This window comes from Microtus oregoni, unplaced genomic scaffold, assembly GCF_018167655.1.
Source record: "Microtus oregoni isolate MIOR12 unplaced genomic scaffold, Mior012 000012F_ref0000307, whole genome shotgun sequence".
In the NCBI taxonomy this organism is placed as follows: domain Eukaryota; kingdom Metazoa; phylum Chordata; class Mammalia; order Rodentia; family Cricetidae; genus Microtus; species Microtus oregoni.
Window position 1 is genome coordinate 37199052 of NW_024543071.1, and position 19420 is coordinate 37218471.

Below are 19420 nucleotides of genomic sequence, written 5' to 3' on the forward strand. Positions count from 1 at the left end.
TTCTAAGTAGAAGCAGTAGAGTTTCAAAGGTGTAATGAAGTTTCTTAACTCTATCCACCCCAAGGTAGAATAATTACTATGTGGGTGTAAGAAAAGTCATTCCCAGATCTGAAACAATCACCCCGTCTTCCTCTTTGGAGACTTTTCATGCATCTCTGACTTTGCATGTTACTCTTAGGGCTATGGACTGCTGTGAGGAACAAGAGTTCTACACTCATAAAGGTAGTGCAGGAGTCACAAGAGTTCTTAGAGTCTGTGACCTGGGAGTTACTCAAAGGCCATGCCTAGCTTGGTGTCAGTGGTGAAGGGAATCAAGGAAAGAATCATGGAGCAATCTGCATTTCAAGTTTGAGGGACAGGTTGAAGAGCTGGCAGAGAAGTCCTCTGAGCAGAAGAAATGGCCTTTGCTTAGCTGCAAGTTATGTCCCTGAAATAACTAGCAACCATTCTCCATGCAATAAACTGAATACCCTTTCCACAAGCAATTTCTCTCACAAGTAGGTGAAGTCTTTGTGTGCCTTTTCTTTGATGTGGTCCTTCTCATACACTCATACAACAGAGAAAACAAAAAAATTTAAAACAAGAAAAGCAGTAATTTAAAACAAGAAAAGCAGTATATATATATATATATATATAAGGTATACTGCTTTTCTTGTTTTAAATTACATCTATTATTGGAGGAGCCCAATAGCAATCATTGTCTCTCAAACTTGTCTCTTGGACTTAAGCTTGTGTTCAACTCTGGCACTTGTTCACATTATGATCTTTGACAACTTTTTGGGCTTTTATTAGGCTTCAGTATTAAGTGACACTAATAGATACCTTGCTCACAAGGTTACCTTGATCTTTGGCCTAGTGTTGTGTGATGGTTAATTGTAGTTGTCAACTTGAAACATAAGAGAAAAGGGAAGCTCAATTGGGAAATTGCCTCCAGTAGACCATCCTATGGGCATGTCTGTGTGTCTGTAAGGTTATTTTCCTGATTGTTAATTGATGTGGAATGGAGGACTCATCCATCCGTAGGTGGTGCTGATCCTTTCTTTTGAGTCTGATCCAATAAGGAACAACTTGGGCTATCAAACTTTGCAAATAGAACGCTTACCATTCTCTTACAAATGAAATAATTCATTCTTGAAAATGCTGGCAACTTTCACTATAAAAGTTGGTTTCTGGGTAGGCAAGGGAGATTTCTCATTTTAGCCTCTGTGGTTTTATTTCTGCTGTTTCTATGTTCAGTATTCCTCTCACACTTCTGGTAACTGAGCTCCAGTCTTCTGAGGAGCCACCCCACTTTCCACTGCTTAGCTGAAAAATCCACCTGAGTTAGGGCTGGAACATATCACCTTCAGCCCACTGGAGCATGGCCTTTCCCTGTGAGACCCCTTGATAAGGATTTGCTATATTATTGTGACCAAAAACTTGAAAATATATCAGGAGTTGTTGCAGACACCTTGAATAGCAAAAGGACATCCTGACTGAGAATCAATATGACCAGAGGAAGACTACAACAGGATTGTTATAAAAGGAGTGCAGGGTCCCCCTGAGTTCTGTCCCGCCGGACTAGCTTATACCTGAAATAATCACACAGAAGTTGTATTAATTAAATTCCTGCCTGGCCCATTAGCTCTAGCCTCTTATTGGCTAACTCTCACATCCTGATTAACCCATTTCTATTACATCTGTGTATTACCACGTGACTGTGGCTTACCGGCAAGAACCTAACCTATGTCCATCTCAGGTCAGAGATTCATGGCGTCTGCCACACTGCCGTCTTCCTCCCAGAATTCTGTTCTATCTTCCCCACCCACTTGAGTTCTGCCCTATCAACTAGGCCAAGGCAGTTTCTTGAATAAAAAATGAAAGTAACACAAATACAGAAGGACCTCCTACACCACAGGATCAAGCAAAACACTGTCTACCTGAAGCCTGGAAGCTCCTGGGTTTCTAACTCCATGAACCAATAAGCTTCTTGTGTGCTGTAATTTGGTTGAGACTGAGTTTGTTATCATTTTCAGCGATCCCCAGTCACATGCATTGCTAAAGACAGTTGGGATTCATGCCCAGGAAAGGCCAGTCTCCATGTGTATCATAGTTACTCAAAGGCCATGGAAACAGAAAAAGCCCAATCTACAATGAAAGGCAAGAGTGTGTAAGAGTGATAATGAATTTTGTTTGGGTGACTCCAATTTAAAATGGCACAACCGCCTTGGATTTCAGCCATGGGAACACATTCATTGAAGTACATTTATATCTCTATAGTATCTTTGTGCCTGTATCACCTGGTCATCAAATCATCTGTCTGATGGATAAAGCATCTACTTCCAGAATCATGCCTCACTCAGTTACAGGCTTCTTGTCCAATGTCTGACACAGTTATTCAACAAATGCCAAAACAAAACAACTTTTCACTTCAATATAAATAAAAGAACCTGCTTTCAAACAGGAATCCATGCCTCTGGGCTCAATAATCTACATAAAAGAAGATGGGGGCACTGGTATAACAGAGTGGGAAGACTTTGTTTACATAGCCCGTTATGTGAATGATGTCCTCTAGCGCTGGACAGTGAGAAATCAAGGCATCCTTTCTAAGCTATAGAAAAGGAAACAACACTAATCATCTGGAATTTAAATGTGATTGTTCCCAATTTTGTTTTCCTAACAGCAGTAAGACTTAAGTTTTCAATTTACCAAGTACAATTTTTCCAACTTTCCTTCTTAATAAATAATAAATTATAAAGCATTCTCAATTTGAAATTTCAGCACTTAATTATAGCTAGGGATCTTAGAATTTTACTACTGACTCAAGAATAACAAAGACAATTAGGTATTCAATATCTTTTCAAATGTTATTCTAAATGTCTACATTTCTAAATATTTATGACCAGTATAGCATTCATTTGAATTGAGGAAATAAATATCCATCATTATTATTATAGTGTAGACTTTTCATTAAACACTGTAGGATGCTTCTGCCTACAGTTAGCTGTAGACATTCATTTGTTTAGGTATTTTTGGCCAGATCCGTTTGCTGATCACAGGGTTGGTGCTAAGAATGCGAGACTGAATAGAACAGATGCAGATATCTCACAGAGATTATTTCTGATATATTTAAAACTAAAAAAAAATTGATTCTTCCGAAATTTTTTACTTGATGAGCTTGACTGTTTCTCTATGTCCTTTCCATTTCCAAGTGCTGTGTTCTTTCCCACAGAATCCATATTATTCCATGAGCTATAAGAGTTTAGCAAGAGGAATACACTGGAGGAAACCAAGGGTTGGGATTAAAAGAAGATCAACCATGGATCTATAATCCAGCAGCAGTGAAATACACAACTAATTAAGCTTAGGTTTCTTGTAGGCATTAGAAAGGATCATCATAACGAGACTGATGGTAGAAAAGAATGTATTAAATGCCTGAAAAGTGTTAAATGCAGTCCTTGGTACAAAGTGATCATTCTGTGCCCCATGGGACAGATTTATAAATGAGTACCAAAGATCAGATTGTGTAGTATTGAGGGAAAACTCCATTCTCATAATACAATATTGACAGCCAAGTCAGCAAGCAGCATTGATCTCCCTGCTCGTGGCTCAGTGATCTATACTCAAGGCTCAGCAAGGAAAAGGACAGGGACCCCAGGCTCCAGCAAGATCTTAAGTTCACTTATCGTGCTCCATTCAAAACAGCCACTCAATACTCACATCGTCCACACAGATGACTATCTACCAAATGGACTGTAATCCAAGCCCTGGGAAAGTCCTGGGCTTTTGCCTAGAGTAAGGCTCAAAGGGCACAAAACTAGATCCCCTCTGCTTCTAAGACTTCTGAGTTTCTGATTGCATTTGGCAATTAGAATGTATGTGAACAAAACCCCTTTTGTTTTCACCAACAAAGGATTCACTTAAGTGAATACAGAGGAGGTTTGCTAAGCCTTTTGTCATATATAAGAGATAAAACTATTGTCCTGATTATTTTTTTTCCTCAATGAAAAAAATTGGATTTGAGAGCAAGGTGAGGGGCCAGTAGCGCTCCTTTTTTTCCTCCTTTTTTAAAGACTTGACAGTTTTCATGCCATCTTGAATGCTAACTTATGTAGCTGAGAAACAAAATTCTCCCATCCAAGGTAGAATTTGAGAGTTTTTCATGCCAGTGTATTTATCTTCTAACAGCCACCAGGGTCTTTTCTATTGCTTGCCCAGATAACTACTAGAGATATGAACTCAATAATGGAGATTTTCATCATGGTGATTTCTTATGGCATTACAATTCTCTTCTTTGTGATCAGAGAGATCAATGATTTTTAAAAAGTGAAGTTTGTTCTTATTCTTTTCTTAACAACAACAACAAGGCTTTTTTTTTTCCAGTTAAGACTTAAAGGTAAGTATTAATTTAAGCAAGATAATGTGTCAAGATTGGCTTTCTTGCTTCTAGAGGACAGAACTTAAATTTGAGTGAAGTTAATGTTTCAAAAATTAGTTCATTTACTTCCATTTCAATAAAACAAGTGATCAGGGAGAAATGTAAGTTCAAAACAATGTTGCAAATGCTGCTCTCACGCAGAATCAAAACAGCACACACTCACACCCTTCTTGGGTGAGTTTCCTCACTACTTGTCTCTAAGTGCTGCAGCTATTTTCTCAGACCTGAATGAAGATGGTAATCATGTCCATGCTCACACTTTTCACTGGAAGCCATAGGATGCAAGTAACATGGGGCAGAAAGCTAATTGTACTTTGAGTTTCAGCTCTCTCTCTCTCTCTCTCTCTCCCTCTCCCTCCCCCCCCCTGTATGTGTGTGTGATAAGTCCATAAAAGTATAATTTCTACTGAAATTGGAAAACCCCAACCAGAGCTCCATGACTGTAGAATGGTCGTTCTAGCATTGTAGAAGTTCACTGAGATGCATAGAGTTTGTGAGACGGCAAGTGTTTGTGTGAGTGGCTACGTTAATCTCACTGTGCAATGTATTTATTGGTGAGTTCCTTACAATAAAGCAGTTATAAAAAGAATAAAAGAAAGCATGCCCCTGGAACCCTGAGAGAAAATGAAGAGCCCATCTCTGCTAACTGTTTGTGAGTGCTATGCACTTCTTGAGAGAGACAAAGTTCTCCCAGACTGTTGGAGAGCCCATCCATGCATATGGACATACATGTGGACACATGAGTGCACACTCTCGAATAAATGATGAAGGTGATACTAGAACTTCGAACAACAGCAGGATTTTCTTCATCTAGAGTGGTACAGTCATCTCCACAGACAAACTCTTCTACTATTGAGGAGAACAGTTTGACTAGAGTCCACTGAATTTATATTTTTATAATTTCTGCGAGAAGAGAGAGAGAGGCTATTCAGGATTTCAAAAGAAACAGAAATTGAGAATTCAATGATCAGATTTTGCCTCCAGCCCATCTCACAGCACATCAGTCATTTCATGGTCCCTTACACTATTCTGGCCCGGAACAGCTCTTTCTTTGGAGAAGAAAGTGAGGGAGAAATGAGATCCTGTGGCCTATTTGGCCACATCCCAGGAAACACTGGTCGTTTCCTGTGTCCTTTTTAATTCTGGCAGGTTTGTTGTGATTTCATGGTTTGCTGTGAAAGAGACTGGAGGGTCTCTTTCAAACATTTGTCCCTTTTTATAAAAACACAGCCATAATCTGTTAAAATAAAAAAAGAAGAAAACTAAGAGAATGTCTGAGAAGACCACTGTTCATAACTCTGAAAAGTATTGTTAATACTTTGGATTCTATATTTGCATCATACACAAAGCTTGCCATCATCGAATGTAAAAATACACCTAATGTATATGTAGGACAGGTTAGTCATATGTTATGCAGTGTTTATTTATAATTAATATTGTGAAATTTTAAAGCATACACATATATTTTCATTATGTATTATTCTAAACTTCTATGAGTTTGGAATAAACCACTCAGAACTTATTGGTACCACTGACTTTCTCCTAGAACCAAATATATTCCCCATAGGAACAAAAAAGTAAAACTGCATCCCAGTCATTCAGTTTATGAGTCCCTGAATGTTAGGACCTAAAAATAGAAGAAATGGAAGTTCTAAGAAGCCAGCAAGTACATTCCAGAAGGGATTCATGGGTGACAAAATAACAAATCAGTGGTTTGAAGGGCATTTCCAACAGAGCATTTTCAGCTTCATCTCATCCAAAAGACTGGAGGCCTTGGATTTAACAAGCAGCCAAATATCACAGATGACTTAGTAGTGGAGACATGTGGCAATGGAAGGACAGCTTTGTGAAGAAGTCTCTTTGAGCCATCTAGGATTCCCAAGAACATCTTGCCATAGAGAAAGGGGAATGCTATAAATATACGCCCAATACCTGCAGGCTTTTTGTTTGCTTTTGCTGTTGTTGTTGCTTGTTTGTTTGGTTGGCTTTTGGTTTTACACCCTCTTGTCAGCAGAACTTCATAGAGTAGAGGTGACTCTACAGTCAACAGCAGGGCCTGTGCAGTATGTCTACTCATCTACAATTAGCCCCTGATTACACCTGGGGCCCCACTCTACAAACTCAACCTCAATCAGACTATAATGAATTAATATGCAAGACAACTAAGAAGAAGCTGTAGAAATCAGCAATTCACATGGGAGCCCAGTGGCATCCTAACATTAATTTGTGTGGTGTATGGGAATTGAAGAAACATGATTTGCAGTATCAGCTAGACAGAAATCTTTAAAGAAAGACAAAGGAACGATATGTTCAGGCAAGTCAGCTTGTTAAATATTTACACCGAGGTTCCTGGTTTAAAGGCAATTACGTCCATCTACTCTCCAGTCACTGTTTATACTGCTGGTCAATAATGGCCATATGCAATGCTGAGTACTTGGCAACACTGAAAGTAAATATACACACTTATGTGCATGTAGTAACATTGGTCACATGTTTGTATAGTATTTGACACCCAAACTTTGTTAACATGTGATCCTGCTCACTCCTCTACACTCAGGATAAGAAAGAAATGGGGTCAGATATCTAGTTACATTCTTTCCAGGATTAAAATTCTATACACCACCATTTCTCAGATCACTTGTCTAGAAGTTGTTTTAAAAAATGACTTATTGTGGCACAGTTCTCTAAATATATGGGTCTGTGGGTACAGTTAGATGGATATACATACATACATAATCTCCATATGGACACATATGTATAAATGTATATGTATATAATCCAAACATATGTTTATCTGTATATGCATACATGAATATGTACTTGCAGCCACAGACACATGTGAATACATGTAGATGGATCTAGATGTACATAATCTGTTTATAAATGGATATATAATCAAGAGAAAATAAAATACCCCCAGACAAAAAGAAATAAGGGAAAAAAAAAGAAATAAGGGATTCTCAAAGACCAGCCTCATTTCTTGGTTTCTGGAGGCAGAGGTCATGTTCAAATTTCAGCTTGATCATATAGTTTCCTGATTAACCAAGAGTTCCCTATTCTAAATAATCTCATTGTCTTAAATATTAACATCAAAAATATTATTCCCTACTATTTCTTGTAAATTTAGAGTAAGGACTTACTAAAATAATATAAATGTATAATATACAATTGACCCAAAACAACCATTTCTTCAATGTCAACTACAAATATCTTAACTGATTAAAAAGTCTAGAATTTCCTTTTTGTCCTCAACAAAAGTTTGCAGTTTTAGCTAGTCTTTTTATCTCAGAAGATAAAAAAAAATCATTCCTTATTAATGTAGTCAACAAATGTTTATTGTATGTCCACTATGAGTAAATCTCTTGCCTTTGGCACAATAAATGTTCACTAAATACTAGTTATTGTTATTTGACACTGAGTGTGTGAAAGGGAACTTAGAGTCATCACACAATTTTAGCAGAGATCTTAGGTTGAGCCTAAGTTACATTTTGTATACTAGCATGTTCTATAACTCATTCTTTCTTCTTACCAAATTACACATGAATTTTAAGTTTCCTTTTGGCTCCTTGATTTTTGCTATATGTCTTAAACCTAAATGTGCCTCTCTTCCGGTCATGTATCTACCTGAAGCTCATCTGTTATGTTCTTTTCTTTTGCTTTTCCTCTTAAAATACTACACTCCCTCCCTCTTCTTCCTGTTATTTCAATTAATGAGGCATCTGGTGCCTCGAGTATATGTGTAAGGGAATGAACCACGGATAATACATGATTCTTGCTCCTGGGATGACTTGCTAGTGGTTTTGATTTATTCACATGTACCCACCACATTATTCATCAATCAATCAACCTTGACCATGGAAATTGCTTATCTTGCCTTGGTCAACATTCGTTTTCTCTATAGATACTGACATGAAAAAAAAATAGTCAAAAGTAGTTAGAGAGATTATATTGACTAAAGAGAGATCTGAATTTTATTTATATGTATAACTGAAGACTGAGATATAAGAGTGAAGTATAGAATGTAGTTGGGTGAGCTAAGTAATTCCCAAGGAATCTGATTCATACTCAACCAAGGAACCCTAAACTTTGGAACATTGGTTACATTGTTGAGGGTGAACCTCCAAAAACAGCTCTCCTTCAATGGGCCCAGAAATTTTACCTAATTTCTTCAAGGTAACAAACACCCCAGCACCACTTTCCTCAAGGAGGAACACAGTCAAAGGGCTCTTTGTGAGCCTTTTGTCCAGTTTCAGGACTAGTTTAATATTCAAAGGGCAAATGTGTCCCCTTCACTTTGGAAAGGTTCGCGTTTAAATACAATTTAGGTCACTGGCTCCTGTGACGGCATTTCCCTAGTGAGGAAGCTGCATTTAAGCCTCTTCTCTTGTATTATTGATAACAAAACTGGTAAAGGCCCGAGAAAGCCAACAGCTTTCTCTCAGGGCAGTTCAGAAGAAGCAATTAAATCCAAACTCTATTCCAATTTCCCTTTTTAGGGGAATATGTCTGTGCTCTGAACACCAAATCTGTGAAAGCCGAGTGCCAGCATGAATTTTTCTTTTCAAATACGTTTCAAGCTTTCACTCCACAACAATGACATGATGGACACATTACATTTTGGTTAGCAACGTAATTATTTCTGTCATGGTGGAAAATGGATTATTTTCTTCACAAAGCAAACAAATCCATCCTTTATGCTTCTAATTCCCCTGAGTTGAGCAACTCAACGTGCCCTTGAGGTACCATTGTTTCTCTTCATGTCTAACTCCCCTTGAGATTCTGAGAGCTAGGGTTGGGGTTCCTTTATTACTGTGTGCCCATGCCTAGTCCAGACTGTGCCACATGAATGATCTCTGCAAATATTTGTTGAACACATTTTCCCCAAAGAATATTTTGGAATGTTTAAAAAATACAAAATGAAAACTACTGGGCAATGTACACAAAACTCTTCCCCACTTCCCTCCCACCTTCTGCCACAGTGTCAACTTCCTCAATTACAGGAACATCTGGAAGCCACCCAGTGGGCCATCCATTCACACCACAATACCTCTGTACAAAATTTTTGTTTCTACCTAGAATGATTTTTGCCCTGTATTTTAAGATTTGGACAAATCAGGGCTTGGGCGTATCTCAGTATAGTAGAGTGTTAACTTAGACTGTGTGAGGCATGGCCTTGAATATCTACAGATGTAGAAAGAACAACAGAGTAGATATGACAGCACATACCTGTAATCCCAGAATTTGGGAATCAGAGGCAGGAAGATTAGTGTGATATCAGACTGGTCTGCATAGTAAAACTAACTCTGCATTGGAAAATAAAACTATGCATAAAAATTACTTGTCTAACACCTGGACAGGCCCTTAATGGGCACTGTTTTTCTCAGGGAAAATGAGCTGTTTTACAACCGGTTGTCTCACAGCACCTGGTGTCTTGGCATGTTTTTTTCTGATATTTTTTGTTAGAAATGCTATGGTGAATTCTTTCTGTATTTATACCATGAGTTTTCAAGTCCTAGACTTTAGAGATTATGACATTTTCATCTTCATGTTCCTGATGCACATGGGCCTTGGTTTATTGGAGGTCCTCACAACTACGTATTGAATTAATAAGATTCTAGTTTTGAGACGGGCACAGATGCTGCTCTTGCCGGATAAACCTGTGCAGTTAACTTCTCATGTCTGTACCTCCTCATCTATGAACTCTCCTACCTGTGGCCTGAAAATAGTCAGGTGGAAAACGTCCTGTCTTTCCTTACTAAATGCAGACCTTTTCTGGCAGTGACTCTCTCGATAATGTGGAATGGCAACCCTTCACACAGTGCTTACCATGCATCAGGTGTTCTGAGTCAGAGATGACTTAGGGTGTATGGGAGGGGTGGGAAGCTTATGTGAGCGTGCTAGCCAGTCTTATAGAACTGACTTGACTGGCCTGAAACCAATCCTTCATAGAATATGAGGGGATGACATCACAAGCTTCCTTCCTTCTAGCATTTATATTTAACAGAATTTATAGGCACAGTTATAAAAGTTTAACCCAGGAGTTGATTTTTAGTTTTACATAAAAACATCACCTCAAATTCTCTTTGGCATAAGATACACATGAGTAAGATGGGTAACAGCTGTGGTCACTTTTGAACACCCACCTCTAAACTCCAGCTGAATCTGCTCAAATACTACTTTTGTTTTTCTCACCGGAATCCTGATTGTAACCGAAGTAGATGCCCCTAATTAATTTTCTTTGATAAAATGAACATTATTAAAAATGTGACGGTGTCTTCACTCCCAATAGCCCAGCATCCTTAGGAAACTAAGCTTTCAACAAGGCTGAGGCCAGAACATAGCTATCTGCTTAAGAAGACTGTCAAATACAGATTGTGACTTCAGGCGCATGCGTTGAGGAAACAGTGGTCAAATACTGACACAGTAGTGACTGGTGATATTTGAAATGTATTTATAGTGGGTTTAAAAACAAAAGCCTGGTTCAAACACAGATATCCTTCTAATTGCAGTGACCTGAAACAAATATGGAGGAAGAAAAGAATTCACTGAGTCTTCAGCATCACTCTGGTGGTTCAACCATAAATAACAGCTTAAAGGAGTGGACATAACAAGGATGAGCAGTTACAGCGTGCTTGCACAGATGAAGCCGGCTATAATTATTTTACTAGTATTTGTTTCTGATAGACAGCATAGTATGTCCTGCATAAGCTATTCCTGGTAAGGTCAGTGTTAAGTAGGACTCTGACCATTAATTAACAGCAGCCTATGCTCTCTCTGCATCAGTTACTTTTCTTGTTGTGACAAGATACCTGGGAACAGCGAAGTGAGCAACTGAAGGAAAAAAGGGGTCATGTTGGCTCAAAGATACGGGGAAGGAAAGTCAGGGCAGCAGGAGTATGAGATGCCTTTCATGACCCCAAAACCAGTGCCACAGGGATAACATCGTCAGTTTCTGCTGCCAGCTTGAGATGCTGCCTGAATCCCTTGGCTCACAGTTGTAATGGTCTCCATGTGTCTTGTACATTGACCCGGAAGCAACACTTCCCTAGATGTTTATTTTTAAGCAGGGAATTCCTGATTCTAAGTTTACATTTTCTGTTTGCAAATAAATTTGCATTTGCAAAAGTTAGAACCTGAAAGCAAGCTTTCAATTTTAGGAGTAGAGGAGCAGAGGAAAATGTATTTCTGTAAGCTGGAGGCCAGCCTGGCCAACATAGTGACTTTCAGTCTAGACAGGGATACATAATGAGACCCTGCCTCAAACAAGCAAACAAAAACAACAGAAAAGTTGAAGCCTTTTATTAGGAGAGTCTTGCCCTCGATATGTCTTTCTTGTTGACCCAGAGAAAAGCATGAGCTTCCTCTTTAACAATAGCAGGCGGTTCCTCTGCACTCTGCTTGTCCTCAAATGTTAACCTTGCTGCCACTGTTTTCAACATTCACAGTTTTGAAATCTTTCAGCATTTCTTACTGTTCTCACTCCCTTACTGTAGCCATACTACCATCTGAATGCTGTAGGCAGAGACTACTTTTTTGTTTCCCAGCCGCTCAGATACCAATATTCACACAGAAACTATATTAATTACAACACTGTTTGGCCAATAGCTTATGCATATTTCTAGCTAACTCTTATGGCTTAAATTAACCCATTTCTATAATTTGTGAATTACCATGAGACTGTGGCCTATTGGCAAAATTCTGACTGGTGGCTAGTATCTTTTCTCCTTCAGCAGCTACATGGTGTTTCCTTGACTCTACTTTCTCTCTGTATCTCTGTTTGGATTTCCCATCTGGATTTACTCTATTAAACCATTGGCTGAAACAGATTCTTTAATAACCAATGGTAATAAAACATATTCATAGCATACAGAGGGGCTTAGGTGTGAAATTCAAGCTTTCCTTAAAAGAATGAACAATGCCCCCTTATTTATAATTTATAGCATTATTTCAGAACAGCAGCCCAATACGGAATACTTTTTCTCAGGTGCCAGATGCTTTCCCAAAACTGCACATGTCCTCCTCTGGTTCTCATGATTTCTCCTGATCACAGTGCCAAATAATTCATATTCTTACTTCACTATATCATTTAGCCATTCTCACTCTCTCATTCCTCGTCTGAACACTGATATAGTAAAACTTTATTACTAGGATGAAATAAAATGTATATGATGTTTGGTGTTTAGTCACAATAATTAAGCAAATGTTCATTTTTTACTCCTTCTCTTAGTCAAACCCATAAAGTTTTCTAGCTGTTGTTTCTTTTAAAAATTAGCATAAGAAGATCACTATATTAGCCATTAGTGAATTATAACTTATAACCCCTGAGAGGTGCGACTGCATGGAGTGAATGGATTGATAAAATTATCCATATCTATATGAATGTACAGCAATCTCATTATGAGAGTATAAAATATTATTATTATTATTGTTATTGAAGACTTATCCAGTTGTTTTTACTAATTTCAAATATTTATACCCTATAACTACAATCACATCCCTAAAGCCACCAAGATAGATGTATGCATATGTCCATAAGTATGTCCACAGCAACAACCACTATGGGCCCCATAAAGAGAAATAAAACATATTTTGGAGATCAGATCGTTGTCAGTTGCGGGGTTGGTGAAGATCTTCTCCCAGTCAGTGGGTTGCCTTTTTGTCTTAGTGACAGTGTCCTTTGCTTTACAGAAGCTTCTCAGTCTCAGGGGGTCCCATTTATTCAATGAGGCCCTTAATGTTTATGCTACTGGGGTTATACGTAGGAAGTGGTCTCCTGTGCCCATGTGTTGTAGAGTACTTCCCACTTTCTCTTCTGTCAGGTTCAGTGTGTTCGGACTGATATTGAGGTCTTTAATCCATTTGGACTTGAGTTTTGTGCATGGTGATAGATATGGATCTATTTTCATTCTTCTACAGATTGACATCCAGTTTTGCCAGCACAATTTGTTGAAGATGCTCTCTGGCCTGGGTCTGAAAAAGCCTGGGATAAAACCGGACTTGCTGAACATAGCGGACAATGAGGACTACTGAGAACTCAAGAACAATGGCAATGGGTTTTTGATCCTACTGCACGTACTGGCTTTGTGGGAGCCTAGGCAGTTGGATGCTCACCTTACTATACCTGGATGGAGGTGGGTGGTCCTTGGACTTCCCACAGATCAGGGAACCCTGATTGCTCTTTGGGCTGACGAGGGAGGGGGACTTGGTTGGGGGAGGGGGAGGGAAATGGGAGGCAGAGGGGAAGAGACAGAAATCTTTAATAAATAAATAAAAATAAAAACAATAACAAAAAAGAGAAATAAAACAAATGCCCATTTATAGACAAATTGAGAGACCTTGTATGGTATACTCATGTATCTTAGAATGAAAAGAAAAACAAAATGAATAAATTTCATAAATATTGAGTGGAAGACGCCTGAGGCAAAATATGATTGGTAAGACTTGACTTAATCCAAAACTGAAGACAAAGTAAATCTGACGTATAGAGTGCCTTGAGTCGCAGATCCATGTGGTGACAAGGACCAGGAACAGTTACGAAGGGGCTCAAGAAAAGAGAAAGCACCTGCGAGACACAAAGCCACCTGAAAAGGAAAATTCAAAACAGGAACTAGTGATCAGGAGGAAGAAGACTTGGCGAAAAGGAGGTTTAGGCCCTCACTGCTCAGCGTCCTGGAAACGTGAGGTAATTACTTTAACACTGGCTAGTTTGTGTACTGCCATTGGGATCTGTGCGACAGGGACAAGCTCTAATTTCCTGCTTCTGGGCTCAGGTTTGGTTAAGAGAGAGAAATAATGCATTCTGGTGACAAGGTCAGAGAGAGATACTCTAGAAAGTATCAACGGCCACTTCCTGCTGAACCATTGTCATCTAGAAGGTTGACTATCCCTGAGAGGTGGCAGATGCTACAAGCAAGAAATAATTTAAGATGTTAGAACAAAATAACACAGAGAATGCTTAAAGTGCAGGTGCATCTATATGCACACCCTCACAAGAACGATAGAAGTCTAATAGTGGTTACCCTAGGCCCACAGCATTGATGGAGAGCCAGCATTAACCGGAAAGAGCACCCTTGCGAATTAATGTGCTTTGGCATAGTGACTGCAGCTGTGAAAATTATTAAGGTTATGGCAAAAATTCATAAATAATGCTCAGTGTAAGTTAGATCTTGTGTCAGGAAAGTTTTCCTCATGATGCTCCAGTAGAACCTTTATGGGTTACCAGTTGGATGCATTCAAATGTGACTGGAGGTTGTCCATCCCAGAGAATCAGTTCAGAACTCAAGATCCGCAGGTATGGAATACACCTGCTTGTTGACAGGTGACCCATGTGAAGACACACCTCCCTTCTTGCTCCATGACAAAAGCTAAGCATACCCATTCTTCCCTTTGCCTCTCATTTCAGAGAGTTTCAGAGCAAAAGGAAGTTATCTCGCCGTGATGCTTGTTGACTGTAATTCTCTGAAGTCATTATCACCCTGGACAAGGCACTTTAGAATGCATAGATACAAGATTCTTACTTCTTCAGGAAGCGGTTTGGCAAAGTCATTTGGATATGGAAAATGAGCTTGCCCGAGGCACAAAAATAAAAATTAAAGAAGAAAAAAAAAAGAAAAAAAAAGAAAAAAAAAAGCTCAGTGAAGCCTCCCTCCCACAGTGTAACCGTCTCAAGAGCATCCCGCTGCTGCTGAACAGTTCCCACATTAAATGACTAATGAATTTGGGTTCGCCCCTGCATTTGCACAGCTGGGGGAAGCAGCGCTATCTACAAAGCTTTGAGGCAGAGGGTGAGGAGGTGGCAGCATTGAACTTCAACTGAGCAGCCTAAACTAGGCAGTCTGCTGAGTGAGTACGAGCTGTACAGCCCAACTAATGCACACCCAATACCCTCTGCAGAAGCAGCCCCCAGCTTCCTGTGGCTCCCTCCCTGCAAGGCAGCCCTCAGCACTTGCATGCCTGCTCCCCTTCTGAAAGTGCCTCCGGTGGGGCACTGTCCTGGACAATGCTCCCTGTCTTACTACTTTTCGTGAAACTCTATTTACCCACAGTGTCTTTTCTACCCCATCTTTTCACATTTGTCATTTTCCACCAGATGTTGCTTTCCCTAAAAAAGCCTGCCTACCTTTCTTGGCTGTGTTTGGTGTCTGCATCTGTCCTCAGTGTCCTTCTCTATCTCCTTAATGCCATCATTAGCTATTCTTGATCAAAGGATTAGTGCTTTTCATCTTAGAACTTCTAATACAAGCACAATTTCTGACACAATGCAGGAGATTATTGTAGAATAAACAGTGTGGAAGGAATACAAAAGTGATTGGGGGTGAAAAGCCAGTTTCATAGACTTTGTATTGATGCATGAATCAGTGTGTGAAAACAAAAACAATATACACATTTGGATATTAAATTTGTATGAACTTCAGGCCTTCAGAACATTGTCAGTGAACTCAGGTCAACTTTGATTAACATATTAATAATCTATTGTATACTGAACAACTTTTTGCATGCTAATTTGGTATTAATTAAAATATCATAAAATCTTATTTGTATTCAGTTGACTATTATATGACTTCTAAACAATGACTCATAAACAAAATAAGCTGTTGTGCTTTTTATTTCCTCAAGAATACAGATTTGGGAAGGTAAATTTTAGTCAGCTGGAAGATCACAGTGAGATTCCTCCAGAAGAGAAACCGAGTAGCCAGATCAAGGAATGGAACTCCAAGATTACTTAGAATGTGGTACTTTAGCAAGTTTTAGTGGATTGGAGAGGAAGAGCAAAAAATTAGGCTCCAAAGGAAAGTATAGAGATGGAGCAGGAGAAGCAGAACTGGGAGCCTATGGGTCCCGTAACCAAGAAGGCTAATACTAACAAGAAGTTTAGGCAGCACTTCTTTTCAAGTTACTGGATATGCTAAAGCTTAATTATTGAAGAAAATTTTCATTTACATTAGCGTGAGTAATTAACAGTGACCTATATGATGGCTAATATGTGTCAGCCCTTCTGGGCGATGGTGTCCAGGTATTTGGATTTGCTCAAACATTCTGGATATTTCTATGAGAGTGATTTTAAATGTGGTCTACACTTAAATCATGAGGTTTTGAGTAAGATATATTACACTCCCTAATGTGGAGTTGAGGGCCAGATGTCAAAAGTGGGCCAATCTCCTCTAAGTCAGGAAGAATCCCTCTTCATGACTGCTGAAGCAACAGCTTTTCCCAGTTCCACAGCAACTCTAGCTTGGCTTCTCCTGAGTCTCCACTTGCTGGTTTCTCCTGAAGCTCTGAAGGTTTCAGACTTGCCAGCTTCTGAGAGTGAATGAGCCATACAAATGATGAATTCTTCTTCTCAATCATGTGCACTTACTTACAGATACACATACGGGTAGACATACATAAGCACATACGTGTTCACCATATTGGTATATTTCTCCTGGCAACACTAACACAATAGACAGAGACTAACAGTGAAAACAGGTTGCACACAAATGACGTGGATTCCACAAGTACAAAATTATCCAACAGACATGTTGAATTTCGTTCATTCTTACTGCGCAATTTCTACTTTATTAGGCTGAAAGGAATAATTTGTATTTACTGAATAGAGATCACGGTCTATACCAACACTAAATGTATTAATTTTAGAACTATTCAACCCATCACTTTAATTTATAACAATGGAAGACTTATAATTTGTGTCTGGCCCATGATCATTTTGAGAACATGCCTAAATGAGTTCTGTGTTTCCATTATAGACTCACGAGAGAACTCTTACATGCTATTTAGACCTTAGATAAAGGAAGGGATTCAGAGCGGCTTTAGGTAAGATCCAGAAGAGCACAGGGAACCAGAAAAGCCCACTAACATGAGGCTGAGCTTCTCTAACCCAGAACATTCTCATCTAAAAAGGGAAGTGACCAGACCTACTGTAGTTGTTCACAAGATTATGCCCAATGTTCTGTGAAGTATATTTCATTTTTTATATAGCAAAATATCCTGCAAGCTGAAAAGAACTTTGGAAATGTTGAACTGTTAATATTTTACCTTCAGTTCAATAAAATCTCTGAATAATGACGTCTGTGTAAGAACTAAGAGTATATAATTTAAAGAGAAAGAACAAGTGTTTTGTCCATCACGAGACAGTTATTCCACAACCTACTGACCCCAACAAGCATATAACCATGACGGTGGACAAATGGACTCCTCTCAGCTTCTTTACAAACGAGGGAATGCTATGATATTCCTGTCATCCTTCTGTAATTAAAACACATTAGAGCAGGGATTTTGTTTGGCGTAAACCTATGCAGTCACAGAGACTGGTCGCAGTCTCTGTGAGTCTCTGTCCCCCAATTCTGTTGTGTGTAGAAGACATTATTTCCCTGGAGGCATCTATCACTTCTGCCTTTTACCATATTTCCCACTCCACTTCTGCATAGACCCCCTCTGCCTCATACTCACTGTCTGTACCTTGTCCAGTCATGGGTCGTTGTGTAAAGGGGAAGTAGACACAAAGTCCCACCCTAGCCAAGAAGCTATTTACAACTGATACCTCTTGGGAAAGGGAAAATCAGTTTCTGCGCTGGAGTGGCACTGGGTATAAGCCCCACACCAGAGCAAGCCCCATGCCCAGTAGTTGGCCAACACAAAACAAACTTCGAGGCTGTGTGTGGAGGGGATGGGAGATGGTGGTTGGGGTTTTTTTATTTTGGTATTTTTTTTTTGCTTTATTGGTTTTTGTTTGTTTGTTTTACTTTCTTTTGAGAGATAGAATATGAGGTTAGGTGGGAGGGTGGGGGAGTCTGGAAAGAGCTGGGAGCAGGGAAAATAGGCTTAAAATATATTATATGAAAATATTAAATAAAAAGAAGCATCCAATTAAAAATGTTAGAGCAAGAAGTGACCTTATGTCATGGGTGACAAACTGTGGTCTACATTCATGTCCTACTTAACCATCTGTCTGCAACTGGTAAGCCAAAAATACTTCATTTTTGCATTTAAAATGCTTATAAATAATAGCAATAAGTAACGTTGGGTAGCCTTTGAGAGTAGATGAGATGTAAATTTCTGTGCTCATGAATGGTTTACTGGAACACAGCTCCACTCGTTTGTTATGTCCCATCTCATGGCTGATGCTTGGCCACAGTGTAAGGGAGTGGCTTGTCACAATACAGAGTTGATTGCCTACAAACACTTTCACCAGAGACTATCCGACCCACAAAGCCTAAAATATTGACAATCTGGCTTTATATATATAAATTTCACTGGTTCTGATGTAACCCAAACTTCTCACTACAGGCAAAAACTGAGACACCAAAGGTAAAACTGTTCTTGACAACTCAACTCTAGTTTTAACTGACTTCTCTAATTTGGTTTAATGTCCATTTGTCAGACTGAAGTAAATGATCAAAACTTAGCTCTAGTTATAGCAATCTTTAAGTTAAAATAGATAGACGCCCATGTAGCTCCCTGATTAATCTCATATCCTTGCTCACGTGACCTAATGCCAGGCCCCCCCCAATCATATTGAAGTAGATTGCCCTCATGTAGTCATTAAAATGGATTTTGTGCTGCATTTTCTTTGATGGTTCTAAGTAGATGCTATTATAGGACAAAACAATGATACAATTTAACTATTTTGCTGGACACATCAGTCAAACTGACACATATGCTCTGATTTTATTTTGTAAAGTAATCCTATGGAATATTTACTTTCTCAGAAATTGGCCACATTCTCTTTTCTTTCTAAGATGTGATTGACAAAAAGATGAGGGAATGATATTAGTGTTTCTATATTTGGCAAATAGTACTTGCCCTGTTAATCCTCCCAACATAAGTTGAATTTCAGACTTTCGTAAAGCAGAAAAGCATATCCAAAGTCGGAGCATCCCCTTCTTAAGAGCAAATACCTCTAGTGTGTCTAGAAAAATCAAATGACCTAATTGAGACTTAAAAGACCTGTCTCCAAACCAGCACTTGTACAGATGCTATTGTCACCTTGGAATGATGTTTCAC

At 39.0% G+C, this 19420-nt stretch overlaps 1 protein-coding gene across 24 annotated transcripts in view; it reads right to left on the reverse strand.

Annotated features, from left to right (window-relative positions):
• The window catches only part of Trpm3 (transient receptor potential cation channel subfamily M member 3), an 804706-nt gene that overhangs the window by 477581 nt on the left and 307705 nt on the right, over nucleotides 1–19420 (reverse strand). The gene's annotated exons all lie outside the window — the stretch shown is intronic.